Consider the following 18693-nt stretch of genomic DNA (forward strand, 5'->3'; position numbering starts at 1 on the left):
ATTATTTACAATTTGTTCATAATAATATTCACTAGAATTTTATTCTGGATGAGATAATTTCATGAACTAAAGCTCAGAAGTGCTTTGATTGTGCTACAACATTTACCAAAATGTCAAACAAATGGATTAAATATTGTACTTTTAACTGGACACTTACAAAGAACTCTCTAAACAATAACTATGTTTCACAGTTCAGAGAAAAATGGTCGCAAATGATTATGATTAAAATCCAATAAAAGTAGCAAAATAAATACACATATACTGTATCCTTTTTCGTTTTTGAAGGGAATAAAAACTGTTCCCTTTAGAATAACAGCATTTGCGGCTTTGAAAAGAAACTGGTTCCAGAATTACAAGAAAAGCAAACATTATGGGTGATAGTTATTGAAGTTTGCTTTCCCCTGTCCACACAGAGTTAGTTTGCGTGGGAGACTGCTGTCATCACATGGCAATGATCATATTTTAAAGAAGGAAAAACATGTTATCAGCAATATAAAATTGCTGCAACTGGCAGACCACATGTAAACTACAGAGAGATGCCAGTCTAATGTGGTTCTTGGTCTATAGATTTTCCTGTGTGAAGCATTTTCTGCCCCCATAGAGCTTCTTTGTGTATGGCAGACATTAAGTCTATAATCATGTACCTCTGCACCTATTGGAGATCTGTAACTAACAAGGGTACACATTGTTGAGCTCTGTGGTCTTCAAATGTGCTTACTCTCCAAGTCTTGCTTTGGACTAAACTGGACTGGGCTAGTAAGAGGACTAACAATTCAGTGAGTTTATTGTCTAGAATCCCTGAAGACAGCAAGACAAACTCTGAATACCCATCTTGTTAAATGATTGACTGTTCAACCCACTACTGCTGCCTCCACAAACAGGAGCATGCTTAATTTGGAAGGAGCAAAGTTCAAGGAAGCCCAGCTCAAGGCAGGGCCAGGCAGGGCCAATCTCTGAGGATATTCAACAGTGTCAGAATGAAGATGGAACCAGACAGCAGAGGTTTTTAATACAGAGCATCAACTCAGTGACAATATGATGTACAAGGGATGGTGTTTTCTTGACCATTTGAAATGCCGTACAAATTAGCATGTACATCTACCACAGCTTCTGTCAATGGCAAGGCAAAAAATTCAAATTCACTGGAAACATTAACAAGACAGGAACAGTTTTAACACGAGAAATCCAAGTTCAAACTTTTACCTTGTCCCATGAACAGAAAATAAATTATAGTTTTAATGTTCAAATGTTGTCAATGGCAGCTGTGCTTTTTTTCTACTTATTTGACAAAATTTGAATGCTGCAGTGGGATAACTGATATTCAAATCCCATATCTTATACACAGATTGATGATCTGGAGTATAGATGAGAGGAACAGAGGAGAGGATTTATCTCTGGATTCCTGATTGCTACCCCACAATAGGGCAGCAAGGTGGCTCAGTGGTTAGCACTACTGCTTCACAGCACCTGGGTTCAATTCCCTCCTTGGGCAACTGTCTGTGTGGACTTTGCACATTCTCCCCATGTCTGCGTGGGTTTCCTCCAGGTGCTCCGGTTTCCTCCCACAGTCCAAAGATGTGCAGGTCAGGTGAATTGGCCATGCTAAATTGCCCGTAGTGTTAGAGGAATGAGTCTGGGTGGGTTGCTCTTCGGAGGGTCGGTGTGGACTTGTTGAGCCGAAGGGCCAGTTTCAACACTGTAGGGAATCTTAAAAAAATAGCCCAAAGACTACTGAGAAAACACAAAATGTAATATGTAGTAAAGGTACTGAATTGTGAAGCAGTCCAAATTATGCAAAAAGATAATCTTCACATTCTAATTATGAATGTAGTGTCCAATGGTTTGACTGATCGGTGTTTGAGTTGGACTATTCACTGTTCTATGTAACTGTGCTTGAACGCTTAAACGTGTAGGTGGAGCTAGAGAGCAAACTGATATAGAGAAGCTTCGAGAGAAAAGCCTGGGTTCCTGGATAAGAGTATATGTATGGGGAATCCTGTGATATTCTCAGAATCACAGAGTTTTTACAGCATAGAAGGAGGCCATTATGGCTCTCTTGAACTGGCTGTCTGAGCATTAAATTAGCACAAATCTCTTGCTTTTCCCAAATCCAGGGAAGATTGAGTGATAATTGCCAGTGCCTTGACAATTTCCATTTTCACTTTGTTCAATATCCTTTGATGCACTGTTTAACATCCTAGCAACTCTTAAGTACTATCAGCTCATCTGATAAATCCTCCTTATCAATTTTAAAGTACTAAATGTAAATCGGTTGTGCATGTAGAATTCCTGTCACCTCTACATTGTTCTGAGATAAATGAGACATCTAAGGGAGACAAAGCAAACTGGACAATAAAAAATAATGGGGATTGGATTCTGGGCAGTGTACTGCTTAATGCAATAAAATAGATTATACTTATTCAGACAGAAAAGAGTTTTGTCTAAAGAGATCATGGAAAAATGATTTTTTTTTCAAAACCAAGCTTCTTGAGTGTCTGCTGAATTTAATGAGCACGGATTGCACTTTCTGTGGAAAAAGGAAAGGAATTTAGTTGACTTGTTTTGGCATTTCAAAGTTACTGGAAAGTCTTGGCTTTGAACCTTAAAATAAAAACTGGTGGAATGGATTTCAATTTATTAGCACTTTTTTTTATCATAACCTTCATTTTTAAAATAACTTGGATACCTGCCCGTTTCAACTCTTGAAATGTTACATTGTGAATTTATCAAACCATTTCAGTCTGAATGCACATGAATTACTGATGTTATCTAACCAATGTCCTGCTTTATCCTTCGGTTTCCATCCAGTGCCTATTCATTGCAATTATTACTGTGTCTGTATGAAACAATCAAGATTCTACAGTACATGATAGTTTCAGTGCTGCTGGGGCCACGGGAGTTATATTTATGTACTGCATTTTGTCACGATTGAGTGATGGCCTGTGACTTACTTGAATCTAAACTTTTGTCAGATAATGGAAGATATTTCATAATGATACATTGTCTTGGAGGTTTAACCTGTGGTTTACTGGCATCTGTCTCCTTCAACCACAAGATTGTAGATGATTTGTTGAAGGAAGGAACAGATTTTGCGGCTGATTGTGTGAATCTGTTCTTTTTCACAATTTATTTCCCTGTTCAATGTCATTTGCATTGAGCTGCTGTGCACAGACTGTGATGCCTGTAGTGTATATCCCCCATAATGGATCATTTCCTTCCACGCAGAAGCTTTATTTCCAAGTGCTTGTACTTTAAACGCTGGCCTGTATCATATGAAAGACTAAAAACCATGCTAACTTGTTCAACTGGCAGTAGCTTTAACATTTCCAGTTTTAAATAAGTGTAGAGGAATATACATCACCTTAGTGGTGTTGTGTTGTTTATGGCATTTTCTATAGATATAGAAATGTCATGATGATATGCTTCAGTGTTACGGTTGCTATAGCAACATGAGCTTTTGCATGCCATCCTGGGGCTATGGATGGTGATAGCAGAGTCTCCAATGTTCTCTCCATCATGTAATTGACCAGGAATGCCTCACGGCTGGTCTTGCTTTCATTGTTGGGCATTAGAAGGATTTGCAAGTTGAATCTTGAATACTGAACCCACAGTCATCGGCTGTGTGTCTTGAAACCAGAGCCTCGAAGTTAAAGGCAGCGATACTACCCACTGTGTCACAGGACCTACTAATTATGGAAATGTAGGGAGATGTAATTGTCATAAAAGGTGAGATGGTAAACCGAGGCCTGCCATTGCATTCTGGAAATGTGATTAGAAATAACGGTACAGAGGCTGGTATCCCATCACCCTTTATTTACATAGACACAGTACACTCTCTGTGACCCGCCAGCTTGGAGTCAGTCCCCGAAGTGAGCATTCTCTCTGAATTCCCTGTTTGTTGAAGCCAGAAGGTTCTCTGAATCCCCAGTTTAATCTGTCAGCTAGGGCTCCCCGATTGGCCCAGGTTAACAACAGTCAAGGATCTCTTAGTCAATAATTTCCACCCGGTTCTAATCACTATGGTAACTGACTTCTTGACACAATCAAATAAAGATTAAGCAGGTTGTCCCTGTTTGGTAACCTTTATTCCTCAACTAGTGCAACCAACATATGAATTATTTGGTTATTTGTGCCACAATCATTAAATAAATTGGGGGCCTTGTTTGCATCTATACTACATGTGGCTGACACTGTAGTGCGGTATTGAGGATGCACACTTGGTCACACTCTCTTTCAGGTGAAATAATAAAACAAGGGTCTGTTTGCTGTCTCTCGGGCGAATGTAAAGACATTGCTTCAAAGAAATTTGGGGGAGTAATCCATTCTGTCTAATAGTTATCTTTCAAACACAGCAGGGTCTGAAGAAGCATTCTATGGTAATCAAAATGTTAAATCTGTTCCTGCCTATGCAGTCCAAAGATGTGCAGGTTAGGTGGACTGGCCATACTAAATTGCCCATAGTGTCCAGGGATGTGCAGGCTAGGTGTATTAATCATGGGAAGTGCAAGGTTACAGGGATAGGGTTGGGAGTGAGGTCTGGGTGGGATGTTCTTCAGATGGGTGATGTGGACTTGATGGGCTGAATGGCCTGTTTCCACCCTGTTCTATGATGTCAGAGCTGCTGAGTTTCTCCAGCATTTTAACTTTGCTTTTTTTTTTCTGACCTCTGGTCACACAGTATACAACTGTAATGTAACCTTTTTCTTCATTTCTCTATTCTTTAACTAAGGATTGTACCAAGGTACTGTGTACCTAAGGTAGTGCTGTAAGTAGTTACTTATAAACTTTTCACTGTACTGACTTGAGTACGTGACAATAAAGTTAATTCAGTTGAATTCCCAGTGCTGCTTTTGGGTTTCCAGCATCCTCAGTAGTTTATAAAACCAGTTATCTTGTCATTATCACATTCTTGTTTGTGGGACTTTGCGTGTGAAAGTGGCTGTGGGATAGTTTAGCTGCCTGAGGTCATAGCAGGAGTATTATAATCATATAACTTTCCTTCTTCTTTATTTTGCAAACCATTCACTGGCCATGAAGCACTTTCTATGGATCCAAAGGGAGTGAAAGATTCAATGTAAACAAGTCTTTCCTTCATTTACTTCAATGGATTTTGCATGTAGCATTAGAATCATAGAATCCCTACAGTGTGTGGGAGGAAACCAGAGCACCCGGAGGAAACCCACGCAGACACGGGGAGAATGTGCAAACTCCACACAGACAGTTGCCCAAGGTGGGAATCGAACCTGGGTCCCTGGTGCTGTGAGGCAGCAGTGCTAACCACAGCCACCGTGCCACCCCTTTGTTAGTATAGAGACTTGACTGTTCTAATCCGGGGCTCGCCTCCCAGTTGTCGAAGTGAGTTCACATCAGATCATCTGCTGCCCATTGTCTTCCGCTGCACCAAGTCCCACTCATTTATACACTATCTATGTTGATGTACATTGACTCTCGATATCTCGAATTTGAAATTTTCATATTTGCATTTAAATCCCTTACTAGGCTTTGGGTCTCCCTGTCTCTGTAAACCTCTTCTTACTTCCTCTATCCAAGAATACGGAGAGAGGCAAGAACCAAATTGCTGGAGCATTGACAGACATCTTTATATCCTCTTTGGCCCCAGGTGAGGTCCCAGAGGACTGGAGAATAGCCCAGTGTTGTCCCATTGTTGAAGAAGGGTGACAGGGATAATCCAGGAAATTACAAGTCTCTGAACCTCACGTCAGTGGTAGGGAAATTATTGGAAAAGATTCTCAGGGACAAGATCTATATATATTTAGAAGCAAATAGATTAGTGATAGACGGCATGGTTTTGTGTGGGAGATGCACAGCAGTTCAGGCAGCATCCGAGGAGCAGTAAAATCGACGTTTCGGGCAAAAGCCCTTCATCAGGAATGCCCGAAACGTAGATTTTACTGCTCCTCTGAAGCTGCCTGAACTGCTGTGCTTTTCCAGCACCACTCTAATCTAGACTCTGGTTTCCAGCATCTGCACTCATTGTTTTTGCCTTTGTGTGGGAGATGTCATGCCTCACTAACTTGGTCGAGTGTTTTGAGGAAGTGACGAAGATGATTGAGGGAAAAGTGGTCAATGTTGTCGACATGGGCTTCAGTAAAGCCTTTGACAAGGTCCCTCATGGCAGACTGGTACAAAGGGTGAAGATACATGGTAGTGAGGTGAGTTAGCGAGAACTGGATGCAGAACTGGCTTAGCCATAGGAGACAGAGGGTAGCTATGGAAGGCTGCTTTTTGGAATGGAGGGCTGTGACTAGTGGTGTTCCACAGGGATCAGTGCTGGGATCTCTGCTGTTGGTGGTCTACATCAATTTGGAGGAAAGCATAGCTGGTCTAATTAGTAAGTTGACAAAGCTTGGTGAAGTTGCAGATAGTGAGGAGGATTGTCAGAGATTACAGCAGGATATAGATCAGTTGGAGGTATAGAGAAAGTGAGGACTGGAGATCAGAGTTGAGAGTGTGGTGCTGGAAAAACACAGCAGGTCAGGCAGCATCCGAGGAGTAGGAGACACCTGAAATTCCTGATAAAGGGCTTTTACCCGAAACGTCAATTCTCCCGCTGCTCGGATGCTGCCAGACTTGCTGTGCTTTTCCAGTACCACGCACTCGGCAATTGGAGGCATGGGCAAAAAAATGGCAGATGGATTTTAATCTAGACAAATGTGAAGTGGTGTATTTTGGAAGGGCAAATCCGTATGAAAATCATATCATGAATTGCAGAACCCTTAGGTGTATTGATATGCAGAGGGATCTGGGTGTGCAGTTTCACAGATCACTAAAGGCAGTAGTGCAGTAGATAAGGTAGTAAAAAGGACCTATGGCATGCTTGCCTTTGTTGGAAGGGGCATGGAGTATAAGGATAGGCAAGTAATGCTGCAGCTTGATAGAACTTCAGTTAGGCCGTACTTGGGATATTGCGTACAGTTCTAGTCACCACATTACCAGAAGGATATAGATTTTTTGGAGAAGGTTTACCAGGATGGTGCCTGGTATAGGGAATTTTAACTATGAGGAAAGGTTGGATAGACTGGGTTTGTTTTCACTGGAATGCAGGAGGTTGCGTGATGACTTGATGGATGTCTATAAGATTGTGAATGACACAGATGGAGTGGGAAGTATGAGCCTTTTTTCCCAGGGTAGAGTCATAGAGAGTCATAGAGATGTACAGCATGGATACAGACCCTTCGGTACAACCCGTCCATGCAGACCAGATATCCCAACCCAATCTAGTCCCACCTCCCAGAACCCGGCCTATATTCCTCCAAACCCTTCCTATTCATACACCCATCCAAATGCCTCTTAAATGTTGTAATTGTACCAGCCTCCACCACTTCCTCTGGCAGCTCATTCCATACATGTACCACCCTCTACGTGAAAAAGCTGCCCCTTAGGACTCTTTTATATCTTTACCCTCTCACCCTAAACCTGTGCCCTCTAGTTCTAGACTCCCCGACCCCAGGGAAAAGACTTTGTCTATTTATCCTATCCATGCCCCTCATAATTTTGTAAACCTCTATAAGGTCTCCCCTCAGCCTGCGACGCTCCAGGGAAAACAGCTCCAGCCTGTTCAGCCTCTCCCTGATGCTCAGATCCTCCAACCCTGGCAACATCCTTGTAAATCTTTTCTGAACCCTTTCAAGTTTCACAACAGCTTTCCAATAGGAAGGAGACCAGAATTGTACACAATATTCCAACAGTGGCCTAACCAATGTCCTGTACAGCCGCAACATGACCTCCCAACTCCTGTACTCAATACTCTGACCGATAAAGGAAAGCATACCAAACGCCTTCTTCATTATTCTGCGACTTTCAAGGAGCCATGAACCTGCACTCCGAGGTCTCCTTGTTCAGGAACACTCCCTAGGGCCTTACCACTAAGTGTATAAGTCCTGATAAGAATTGCTTTCCTAAAAGTCAGCACCTCACATTTATCTGAATTAAAATCCATCTGCCACTTCTCAGCTCATTGGCCCATCTGGTGAAGATCCCGTTGTAATCTGAGGTAACCTTCTTCGCTGTCCACTACACCTCCAATTTTGGTGTCATCTGCAAACTTACTAACTATACCTCTTATGCTCGCATCCAAATTATTTATATAAATGATGAAAGGTAGTGGACTCAACACCGATCCTTGTGGCACTCCACTGCTCACGGGCCTTCAGTCTGAAAAACAACCCTGCACCACTACCTTTGAGCCAGTTCTGTATCCAAATGGTGAGGACTGGAGAACAGCTAATGTGGTTCCACTTGACAAGAAGGGTGGAAAACTCCAGTCTTTCGGCACCTCACCTGTGACTATCGATGATACAAATATCTCAGCAAGAGGCCCAGCAATCACTTCTCTAGCTTCCCACAGAGTTCTCGGGTACACCTGATCAGGTCCTGGGGATTTATCCACCTTTAACCGTTTCAAGACATCTAGCACTTCCTCCTCTGTAATCTGTAATTTTGCAAGATGTCACCATCTATTTCCCTACAGTCTATATCTTCCATATACTTTTCCACAGTAAATACTGTTGCAAAATATTCATTTAGTATCTCCCCCATTTTCTGTAGCTCCATACAAAGGCTGCCTTGCTGATCTTTGAGGGGCCCTATTCTCTCCCTAGGTACTCTTTTGTCCTTAATGTATTTGTAAAAAACCCTTTGGATTCTCCTTAATTCTATTTGCCAAAGCTATCTCATGTCCCCGTTTTGCCCTCCTGATTTCCCTCTTAAGTATACTCCTACTTTTTTTATACTCTTCTAAGGATTCACTTGATCTATCCTGTCTATACCTGACATATGCTTCCTTCTTTTTCTTAACCAAACCCTCAATTTAGAGTCAATTACTAGGAGAAACAGGTTCAAGGCGCAAGGGGGGATATTTAAAAGCGATGTGTGAGACATGTTTTCAATACATAGGGTGGTGAGTGCCTGAAATGCGTTGCCGGAGGAGGTGGTGGAAGAAGACACAATAGCAGTATTCAAGAAACACCTGGACAAGTATATGAATAGGGAGGGAACAGAGGGATAGTGATCCTGTAAGTGAAGAGAGGTTTAGTATGGAAGGGCAAAATGTGTTGGTGCAGGCCTGAAAAGTCTGTTCCTGTGCTGTATTGTTCTTTGTTCTTAACATTCCAAAGTACTCGTTATTCCTTTGACCATCAGACACTTTGTGTATTGTCCATTGCCTTTGCCTGCCACTAGCTCCTGGGCTTTCAAGGCCCCATGTTCCGGAAATCCATGCCTAAACTACACTGCCTTGCCATCTACCTATTATCCTGTGACCACCCTTCAAACTGTCTCTTCTTTTTAAATCAACGAGGTAAAAACAATGACTGCAGATGCTGGAAACCAGATTCTGGATCAGTGGTGCTGGAAGAGCACAGCAAGAAGCTCCTCAGATGCTGCCTGAATTGCTGTGCTCTTCCAGCACCACTGATCCAGAATCTTCTTTTTAAAGCAAGCTTTTTGGTAACCCACCTGAGTAGAATATGAAGCATTTGGGATAAGTACATTTTTTCTATTAATCTGCAACAAAATGGAAAAGATTGTTATCAGGCAGATATGTGTTGGAGTTTTTTTTTTAAAGCAGTGATTGGTTTTACACAAGATTTCTGGAATGCTTTGTCACATTGAGTTGATGCAGAGACCATTGGAATTGCTGGGAGAAAGTTGGATGAATATTTGAAACCAAAGTACATCATGGCCTATAGGGAAGGAGTGCAGCAGTGCTTTTGGGTTGGCTTACTACAGTGCACCGCTAACGCAGATACAGGGGATAAATTGCTGTCTCTTCTGGTATAAACATCAATTGTTCCCAATAATCAGTAATACTGTCCCTTGTGGCCCAACAGCTGCTTTGCTTACCGATCTCTTCTTCATTTTCTGCTTTGTTCCTCTCTAGTCTTTATCACTTTTCTGTCAGTTTGAATTATATTGTCCTTCACCTCTCTGATCAGTAATTTTAGATAATCGTTCTCTCCCCTCACTTCCATCCAAACATTTACCAATGCTTTCACTTTACTGAGTGTCCTGATGGTGCTGATACACAATGGTGGGGCTCTCAAAGTACCCTTGGGAACCCTGATCCCCGAGAAAGCATTTGGCTGTCAACCCATCTCATCTCCACTCCCAGAAGGCTGAAACGTTTGTATTCATAAATTATTCTGCAAAAACTCAAAAATTGATGAGACACACAGCTGAGTATTTGGGAATGAAGGAAGGAAGTCTTTTTAAAGGCTGTGTGGGAGTTTCTGTGGAGCTGAGCTGCATGGATTTTTACACTAGTTACTGCATCAGTGGGAATATGACAGAGCAGGAGACTCTCCCTTCGCAAATTACGGGCAGACGCAATTCATTTAGAAGCTGCAGTTCTCTCTGAGGAAATTCTCGGTTGTTAATGGAACAGTGTTTCATCACTGGCAAGGCCTCCTGAGCTGTTTTCTAACTGAGTAGCTGAGCTGAGCCACTCCAGTTGAAAGAGTCAACTCATACTGCCTTGCAGTCACATGTGTCTAGGCCATTCCAAGTTCCCAAAAGGCCTCAGCGACCCAGAGGCAAGAAAACAGTCTTAACAAAAGAAAGTAATGCTGGAAAGTGAACATACTGTCACACTGGTCCTGAAGTACATGAAATCTGTACATCACGTTTGTTTGTATTATCATCCCTTCTCTCTCTGGGGGATCAGATGAGTCTTCAGGAGAATCAAATACTTTTGAATTGAATTGAGTATTGAACTGTGTGGGGAGAGTCTGGGCCACAAGATTTCTCTTACTACACATTAGTACACAGACTACACAGGATTTTATATATACATTATCACCATGCTGCTAACAGGGAACTCTCAAATGCTTTTGTTTATGATCCACTGTGGGAGTAGTTCACAAGCTCTTCTGGCTTCTGTGTTGGGTTAATTTTTTTTTATAAATGGTAAACTTAGTTCCTTTGCTGAATAAGTAATATCTGCTGGAAATGAACGTAAAAGTATCCGAAAGACCCTGATGAGTGAAAGATTTTTCCAATGGCTTTGATTGATGTTTATCATTCCACCTGCATTCTTTCCCTCTCCTCCATAGTCTTTGTGCCATTTTGTCCCTTTCCTGATCAATGCTTCCTTTCCTGGTGATATTGCCAATCACAACAATGTGCACAGCCAGTGATTTTAAAATGTGGGAACTTGCATTGGCAAAACCACGCGCCAAGTTAATGAAGTGTCATAAGAATATGTTACATTATGTTCCAGAATTTTCAAACACATTCCTTTTTCATGCAAGAAAACTCTCATTTTTTAAAATCCAGAAGTGGGGGCATGGGCCTAAGACATTTTGCAGGCAATGCAAATTGTACATCAAACCAAATTTGAAATTAATAAAAGCCACCAGTTACAGTTGGTGCCTCTCAAGATTCAGTTTCTTGTGCCCCCCCCCCCCCCCCCCACACACACACACACACATTCTCTCTCTCTCTCAAGTGTACACATTCTCTTACACACAGACACATGTGAAAGCGAGTATGTGTATATGTGTGTGCACATATGTAAACACACTCTTTTGCATATGTGCATGCATGTGCTGATAGACACAGACACGGTCTTTCACACATGTTTGTGCTTGCACTTGCACGCAGACACATGTACACAGACCCTTTCACACTAGCATGCACGCACATTCTTCTTCACACATTAGGGAGAGTGTTGGCCTAATGGTATTATCACAAGATTATTAATGCAGAGACCCAGGGAGTGTTCTGGGAACCAGGATCCAAATCCCACTTTAGCAGATAGTGGAATTGGAATTCAATAAAAATCTCAAGATGGTGCCAGATTAAAGTAGAGCTGGATTTGGGATCATGTGCGAGCCTTTGAATAAAGTTAATTGAATGAGGTGATAACCTAGTTATGTTATCATGAGGCTATCAATCCAGGTAATGTTCTGACCGTCTGGCTCCAAATCAGATGGTGGGGTTTACATAAAAATTTTGAATTAAAAGTCAAATGATAATAAAATAATTTTCACAAAAACCCAGCTGGTTCACTAATGTCTTGTATCCCTTATCTGGTCTGGCCTACATGGTCCACAGAAATGTGGGTGATTATGAACTCAGCCCTAGGCAATTAGGGACAGGCAATAAATGCTGGTCTCGTCAGAAATGCCCACTGCTATTAATGAACTTAAAAAAAAGGATTTCAGTAAATGTAGAGACAGTGGTGTGTGTTTTTGGACTTATAATTTCAACGACTGGGAGAATACAAACTCTAGAGACATAAGCTTCATTGTGGCAGGAGGAATTCAAATTTAATCTATTAATAAAGCTAAAATACAATATTAGTCTTATTACACACTGGATTATTGTAAAAACCTGTTGGGTTTATGAATGTCCTGGGAAGGAAATTTGTCATCCTTACCTGGTCTGTCTTAGATCTGACTCCAGACTTAGACCAATGTGTTTGGCTCTTGACTGAGATTTGAAATGGCTGAGCAAGGTTCTCTGTCAAGGGCAATCACGCTTGACCTCAGCAAACACTGACCTCAGTAGCAATGCCAACATATCAAGAACAGATGAGAAAGAAGATTTGAAATCTTTAATTATAACCCAGGAGACTTTACGTGGCCATGGGATTTAAAGAGGAAGGTACATCATCCAGCTAAACCAAATTGCCTTACTGGTGACACTGGTGAATTTGTGATGTTGAGCAATAAATCAAACCAAATCAAACCTTTAACCGTTTATAGAGAAAAATCTTCAAGACAAGAGCATGGGTGTTTAGCACAATGTATGAGATGGGCTAGAATCTGGCATGTTGAGGGTAGATCCACATGTGGATCAGGATTATTAATATCCCTAAGGTTGGCTGGCCTTCTTTGCTAATACCAGTTATCAGGCACACACATTCAATAGCTCATTCAGGCCGAAGATAGAGCCAATTAATAGGAGCTATCAGTGCCTGTAATTACGCAAGATGGCAAGTTAAAAGCTGGGAAATATAAGCTGTTGAGTTTGAATTGTTGTTCCTTCAAGCTCAAAATGGTCAAGGCCTGGAGGAAGATGGCCATCTTTCCATTTGAACGAGAAAGTTATTGATGAGTGAACAAAATGAAGTTTATTGCATTTCTGCAAATATTCATGGATCACATGAACATGACCTACATTACTACAAGAGACTGTGAGGAGCTCTCCAGCCCCAGGCCTGTCTCCTACCAGCTTGTTCCTTCCTCTGATCATGTCCCTGTCATGTCAGCACATTGAGTGGTACGTAGTGAACTTAAAATTTAATCCTTCCAAACACCCAGACACCAGTTCTTAATTAGTGCAGATAACTGCAAAGAATTGGTTGCGGGTTTATTCTGGGTCAGGGAATTGCTTTTTAGGACGCTCTTCTGAGGGTCATTACAGACTTGATGGGTGAAATGGCCTCTTTCTGCACTGTAGTGATTCTATGTCAGATCATTCAGAACAAATATAGATTATTAGGGAATCTCAGCATGATTTTTGGAAACAAAGACCCTGATTGAAACATCAACAAACTGAAATGTTGACTCTGTTCTACTCTCACCATGGATGCTGCCTGACCTGCTGAGTATTTCAAGCAGTTTCTGTTCTCGGCTTGGATTACTTACATCTGCAGTAATTTGTTATTCGGCTGACATTTGAGTTCCCAAGTTAGTGTTGACATCCTTGCTTACACCCACGCTGGTGTTTCTCATCAAAGTCACACCCAATGGCTCTTGCCTCCTGTTGAAAACCATTGGCATCTCTTCCTTTCTTTCCCCTCTGCCCTTCAGTGACTAAATTACATAGGCACCATCTTTCCTCCTCAGTCATGTTGTTGTTCATTCCCACCCTCCCAACCCCCATTTTCACATAGACACTATTCTCTTCAGAACCCATTTTTAACTGCACTTGCTACTGCAGCAGTGAAAGAAATGTGCCCGAGGACAAGAATTGCTGATCTTAACAAAACATTGACAGAAATGTTAATGTTCTTCAGTATCAACGACTGACATCAACCCTTCTCCTTCCACATGGATTTCTTGAATATTGTACAATATGGGAATTTTCCATTCAGACTAGAGTTTGCAGCCCCAAAAGTGGATTTAGAATTGTTTTCAGTATATCCAAATCCACGCCAGTCAATCAAATGTCTGTGGACATTGCCATCTTATTTGGAATCATAGAGATGTACAGCACAGAAACAAATATTTCAGGCTAACTTATCCATGCCAACCAGATATCCTAACTTAGTCTCGTCCTATTTCCCAGCATTTGGCCCATATCCCGTTCAATCCTTCCGATTCATATACCCATTCAGATGCCTTTTAAATGTTGTAATTGTACCAGCATCCACCACATCCTCTGGTTGCTTATTTCTTCAGTTCTTGTAAAGTAAAACCTTCCAGCATTATGTTTGACTCATATATTTTTACTCATTAATTCTTTCAGATGTTGTTATTTGTGTTTCAACTTGTGCCTCGAACCTATAAATTAGTACAATAGAAATGTCACCATTGGGATTACTTTATCGTCAGTGATCCATCTCATTGCAGTCCAGCACGTGCATTGAATTACGTGTTTCTTGGTCTTTGGAAACTATTGCGCTATCTGTTTAATAAACTGCTGCCAAGGTGTCTGGCCTACAGTCAGAATAGCCTCTTTGTTAACACTTATCTCTTGGCTTTTCGAGTGTTTAGCTGAACTCAACAGAGCTCCTGATAAATTATATACAGAAAACTGTAACATGCATGTTGTCTTCAAAGTTTGTTTTTACAGTTTAGAGTACAAATGCACTTTGTTTAATGCAAATTGAGGAGAATTCCCTATATTTTCCAATTTTGACAGTGTTGGGTTTGTCAGATTGCCCAAGGTGTTTACCCACAGTCAGACAGACCACAGCCTGCTTGGGTCTGAATCAGCAACCACATCAGAACAGTGCATCCTCTCACTGCCATTTTGTCGTATCCACTTCATATGCTGCAGTGAGGTCTCATGGTTCATGGAGTGATGAAAGAATGTGCTCATATTGCTGAAGGTACATTGACACTGAGACTAAAGTTACTCTTGACAAAGACCTTATAGAATCTGTATGGAAGTAACTAAGGAATAGCTACCAGGAATAAGTTTATTGACAAAGAAGAACCTAATGATGGATGCACTGTCAAATTCTGAAGAAGTAACCAGAAGACATTTTGTGAAAGTGGAAAACTCCAGCTTGTAATAGGGCAAAAACCTGAAGATGCTACAGCCTATCCACTTTCCCATATACCTCAGGAACTTGGAGAATAGGTACATGTCTGTGAAAGGCAACAGAAGCTTTTGAAATATGGATGCTAAGACATATGCTAAAAGCTCAATTTACAGGCCAGAAGACAAGGAAAGCTACTTGCAAGAACAGAAAACATACTCTTTTAAAAAGTAACCTTTAGAAAAGAAAGTGCCATTATTTTGGTCTGCAAAGCTATAGAGCTCTCTCAATGCACATGGTGGACTGCTATGAGATGGATCACTGAAGATAAAGTAATTCCAATGATGACATTTCTGTTATATTAATTTATGGGTTTGAGGCACATGTTGAAACACAAATGACAAAATGGAAGGCGGCAGGAAGAGGGTATTGTTTGGATGTAGGATGTCACGGAGTGATTGAAGTTGAGTGACAGTGGATGTTACAGTGGATGATAGACCAAGACAGGCAGTCATGACATTCCATGACAGTAGATTCCCTGCTGGAGATAATGAAAAGCAGCAGCAGCAATAATGCAGCTGCAGGGTCAGTGGGAGGGTCTGGAAGCAGAACTGTCCCCCTCACTTCTACAGCAAGCATGACCACTGGATGAAATTAGAGAAAGCTTCTACATGAACTGACCAATACCTTGCGACTGAAGTATGAAAAGTTTAAATAAAACTCTGAAATTTGATTAAGGGTGTCCAATGCCAATAAATATTCAAGTCATATTGTGTATAAACTAAGTTGGGGTTGAAGTCATACTTGATCTGATATGGACCTAAAGGATTATCATATGGCAAGTTGTTTAGAATATTTTTTAAAATCTGTGTGATAATGTATGGGTTAGTAAATTACTGTTGCTACGCAACATTGTTACAAGGAAAAGTCAGTGTCAGCTCAGTGATTTTCTTCACTTGAATCATAATCCAAACTCCAGATGTGCGAACACATTTTTCTGCTGACACTGCAGGATGTTCCATTATATCACAGTGCGTTTGTAAATGCTGTTTGAGAGAGGCTGATGGTGTCATTACATTCTCATAGCATGTGTTATATCGGTCTCAGGCACCTTCTTCCTTGGAGTCACTTGAAGTGTGACATGCTGACAGAAGCTTGCTGCTCTGTGTAATCTAACAGCTGAACTTTAGCCCAGACACTGATGTGCCTGTGAATAGAATATCTGTATATAACATCTATAAACCCATGTTGGATCTTTCAATACCGTGTTGTCCACACCTTATGCAACGAGAGATAACATAAGCATTGCTGACTCAGGTAGATATGCCTTACTGGTGGTGCAATAGACAACCCAACACTGAGTAAGAACAACATTGCAACACATGCTACCTTCCAGCTGAGCCATTAACCCCAAGGCCCATTCACGTACTCAGTTACTGAAAATAACAAACAACAAAATCACAGCAATATTCAATTTACCAAAACAGCAGAGAGCCCTTTTTTTTTTATGCTGTGGACGTCCTTTTTCCATCAGACAAAAGCCTAATGTTATCCTGAGAACATGCACGATGCTGCATACGTTATTTTCCTTTTCCAGCAGGTTCCTACACTGTAACATATAGACTGGAATATCATAGCAATTACAGAAACGTGGCTCAGGGATGGACTGGACTGGCAGCTTAATATTCCAGGATATAAATGCTACAGTGTAGGAACATATAGTTAGTAATTTTGCAGTTGACCCCAAAATTGGAGGTGTAGTGGAGAGCGAAGAAGGATACCTCAGATTACAATGGGATCTTGATCAGATGGGCCAATGGGCTGAGAAGTGGCAGATGGAGTTTAATTTAGATAAATGCGAGGCGCTGCATTTTGGGAAAGCAAATCTTAGCAGGACTTATACACTTAATGGTAAGGTCCTAGGGAGTGTTGCAGAAACAGAGACCTTGGAGTGCAGGTTCATAGTTCCTTGAAAGTAGAGTCGCAGGTAGATAGGATAGTGAAGAAGGTGTTTGGTATGCTTTCTTTTATTGGTCAGAGAATTGGGAGTATTGGACTTGGGAGGTCATGTTGCAGCTGTACAGAACATTGGTTAGGCCACTTTTTGACTATTGTGTGCAATTCTGGTCTCCTTCATATTGGAAAAGATTTACAAGGATGTTGCCAGGGTTGGAGGATTTGAGCTTTAGGGAGAGGCTAAATAGGCTGGGGCTGTTTTCCCTGGAACGTCAGAGGTTGAGGGGCGACCTTTTAGAAGTTTATAAAATCATGAGGGGCATGGATAGGATAAATAGACAAATGTCTTTTCTCTGGGGTTGGGGAGTCCAGAACTAGAGGGCATAGGTTTAGGGTGAGAGGGGTAAGATGTAAACGGGACCTAAGGGGCACCTTTTTCACACAGAGGGTGGTGCGTGTATGGAATGAGCTGCCAAAAGAAGTAGTGAAGGCTGGTACAATTGCAACATTTAAAAGGTACCTGGATGGGTATATGAATGTGAAGGGTTTGGAGGGACATGGGTCAAGTGCTGGCAAATGGGACTAGATTAGGTTGGGATAACTGGTAGGCATGGATGAGTTGGACTGAAGGGTTGGTTTCCGTTTTGTACATCTCAATGACTCTAAGACTCTGTAATCCCTCCTAATGGTTTGCTGGTTCACAGAGTTTTTTTTTAAAACTTTGGAAATGAGTTGTGTACTCAGACAGCTGTTGGCATCATGTACTAAGATGGGAACTTGAATTCCAATTATGTGTGGGTTTGTGTGGGATGAAGGAAAATGTCTGACCCTGTAATAATGGTAACAAAATGGGTCGATAAACAATGTTGTTACAAAGAGTAGTGTGTATTCACCAGAATGGTTAGATAAAATTGTGGTTTAGAGATTATATATCTGGAAGAATGTTCTATGTCATTAAATCCTTCAGAAAAGAAACTAAAACAGTGAGGGAGGCCTGTACTGTTGAAGATCCTTCTCGAACTTCTTTTAAAAATGTATGCTGTCAGGAACCAGAAAAAATGATGAATCAACTGGTTACTTAAAAATAATGTATAGGTTGTACATTGCTTGCTGAGTTGGTAGCTTTGTTGTCAGACATCACCATATGAGGTAACATCATCAGTGAGCCTCTGCTGAAGCACTGGTGTTATGTCCCGCTTTCTGTTTGTGTGTCTTGGTCTGTTGTGACGGGTGATATCACGTCCAGTTCCTTTTCTCAGCTGTTGGTAAATGGGGTCCAAATTGATTTGCTGGAAAAGCGCAGCAGGTCTGGCAGCATCCAAGGAACAGGAGAATCGACGTTTCGGGCATAAGCCCTTCTTCAGGAATGAGGAACGTGTGTCCAGCAGGCTAAGATAAAAGGTAGGGAGGAGGGACTTGGGGGAGGGGCTTTGGAAATGCGATAGGTGGAGGGAGGTCAAGGTGAGGGTGATAGGCCGGAGTGGGGTGGGGGCGGAGAGGTCAGGAAGATGATTGCAGGTTAGGAAGGCGGTGCTGAGTTCAGGGATTTGACTGAGACAAGG

The 18693-nt window shown here is 41.5% G+C and overlaps 1 protein-coding gene across 4 annotated transcripts in view; it reads left to right on the top strand.

Annotated features, from left to right (window-relative positions):
- LOC122564867 (ras-specific guanine nucleotide-releasing factor RalGPS1-like) overlaps window positions 1–18693 on the top strand; it is a 706864-nt gene that overhangs the window by 518435 nt on the left and 169736 nt on the right. The window lies entirely within an intron of this gene.

This window comes from Chiloscyllium plagiosum, chromosome 30 (genome assembly GCF_004010195.1).
Source record: "Chiloscyllium plagiosum isolate BGI_BamShark_2017 chromosome 30, ASM401019v2, whole genome shotgun sequence".
Classification (NCBI taxonomy): Eukaryota; Metazoa; Chordata; class Chondrichthyes; order Orectolobiformes; family Hemiscylliidae; genus Chiloscyllium; species Chiloscyllium plagiosum.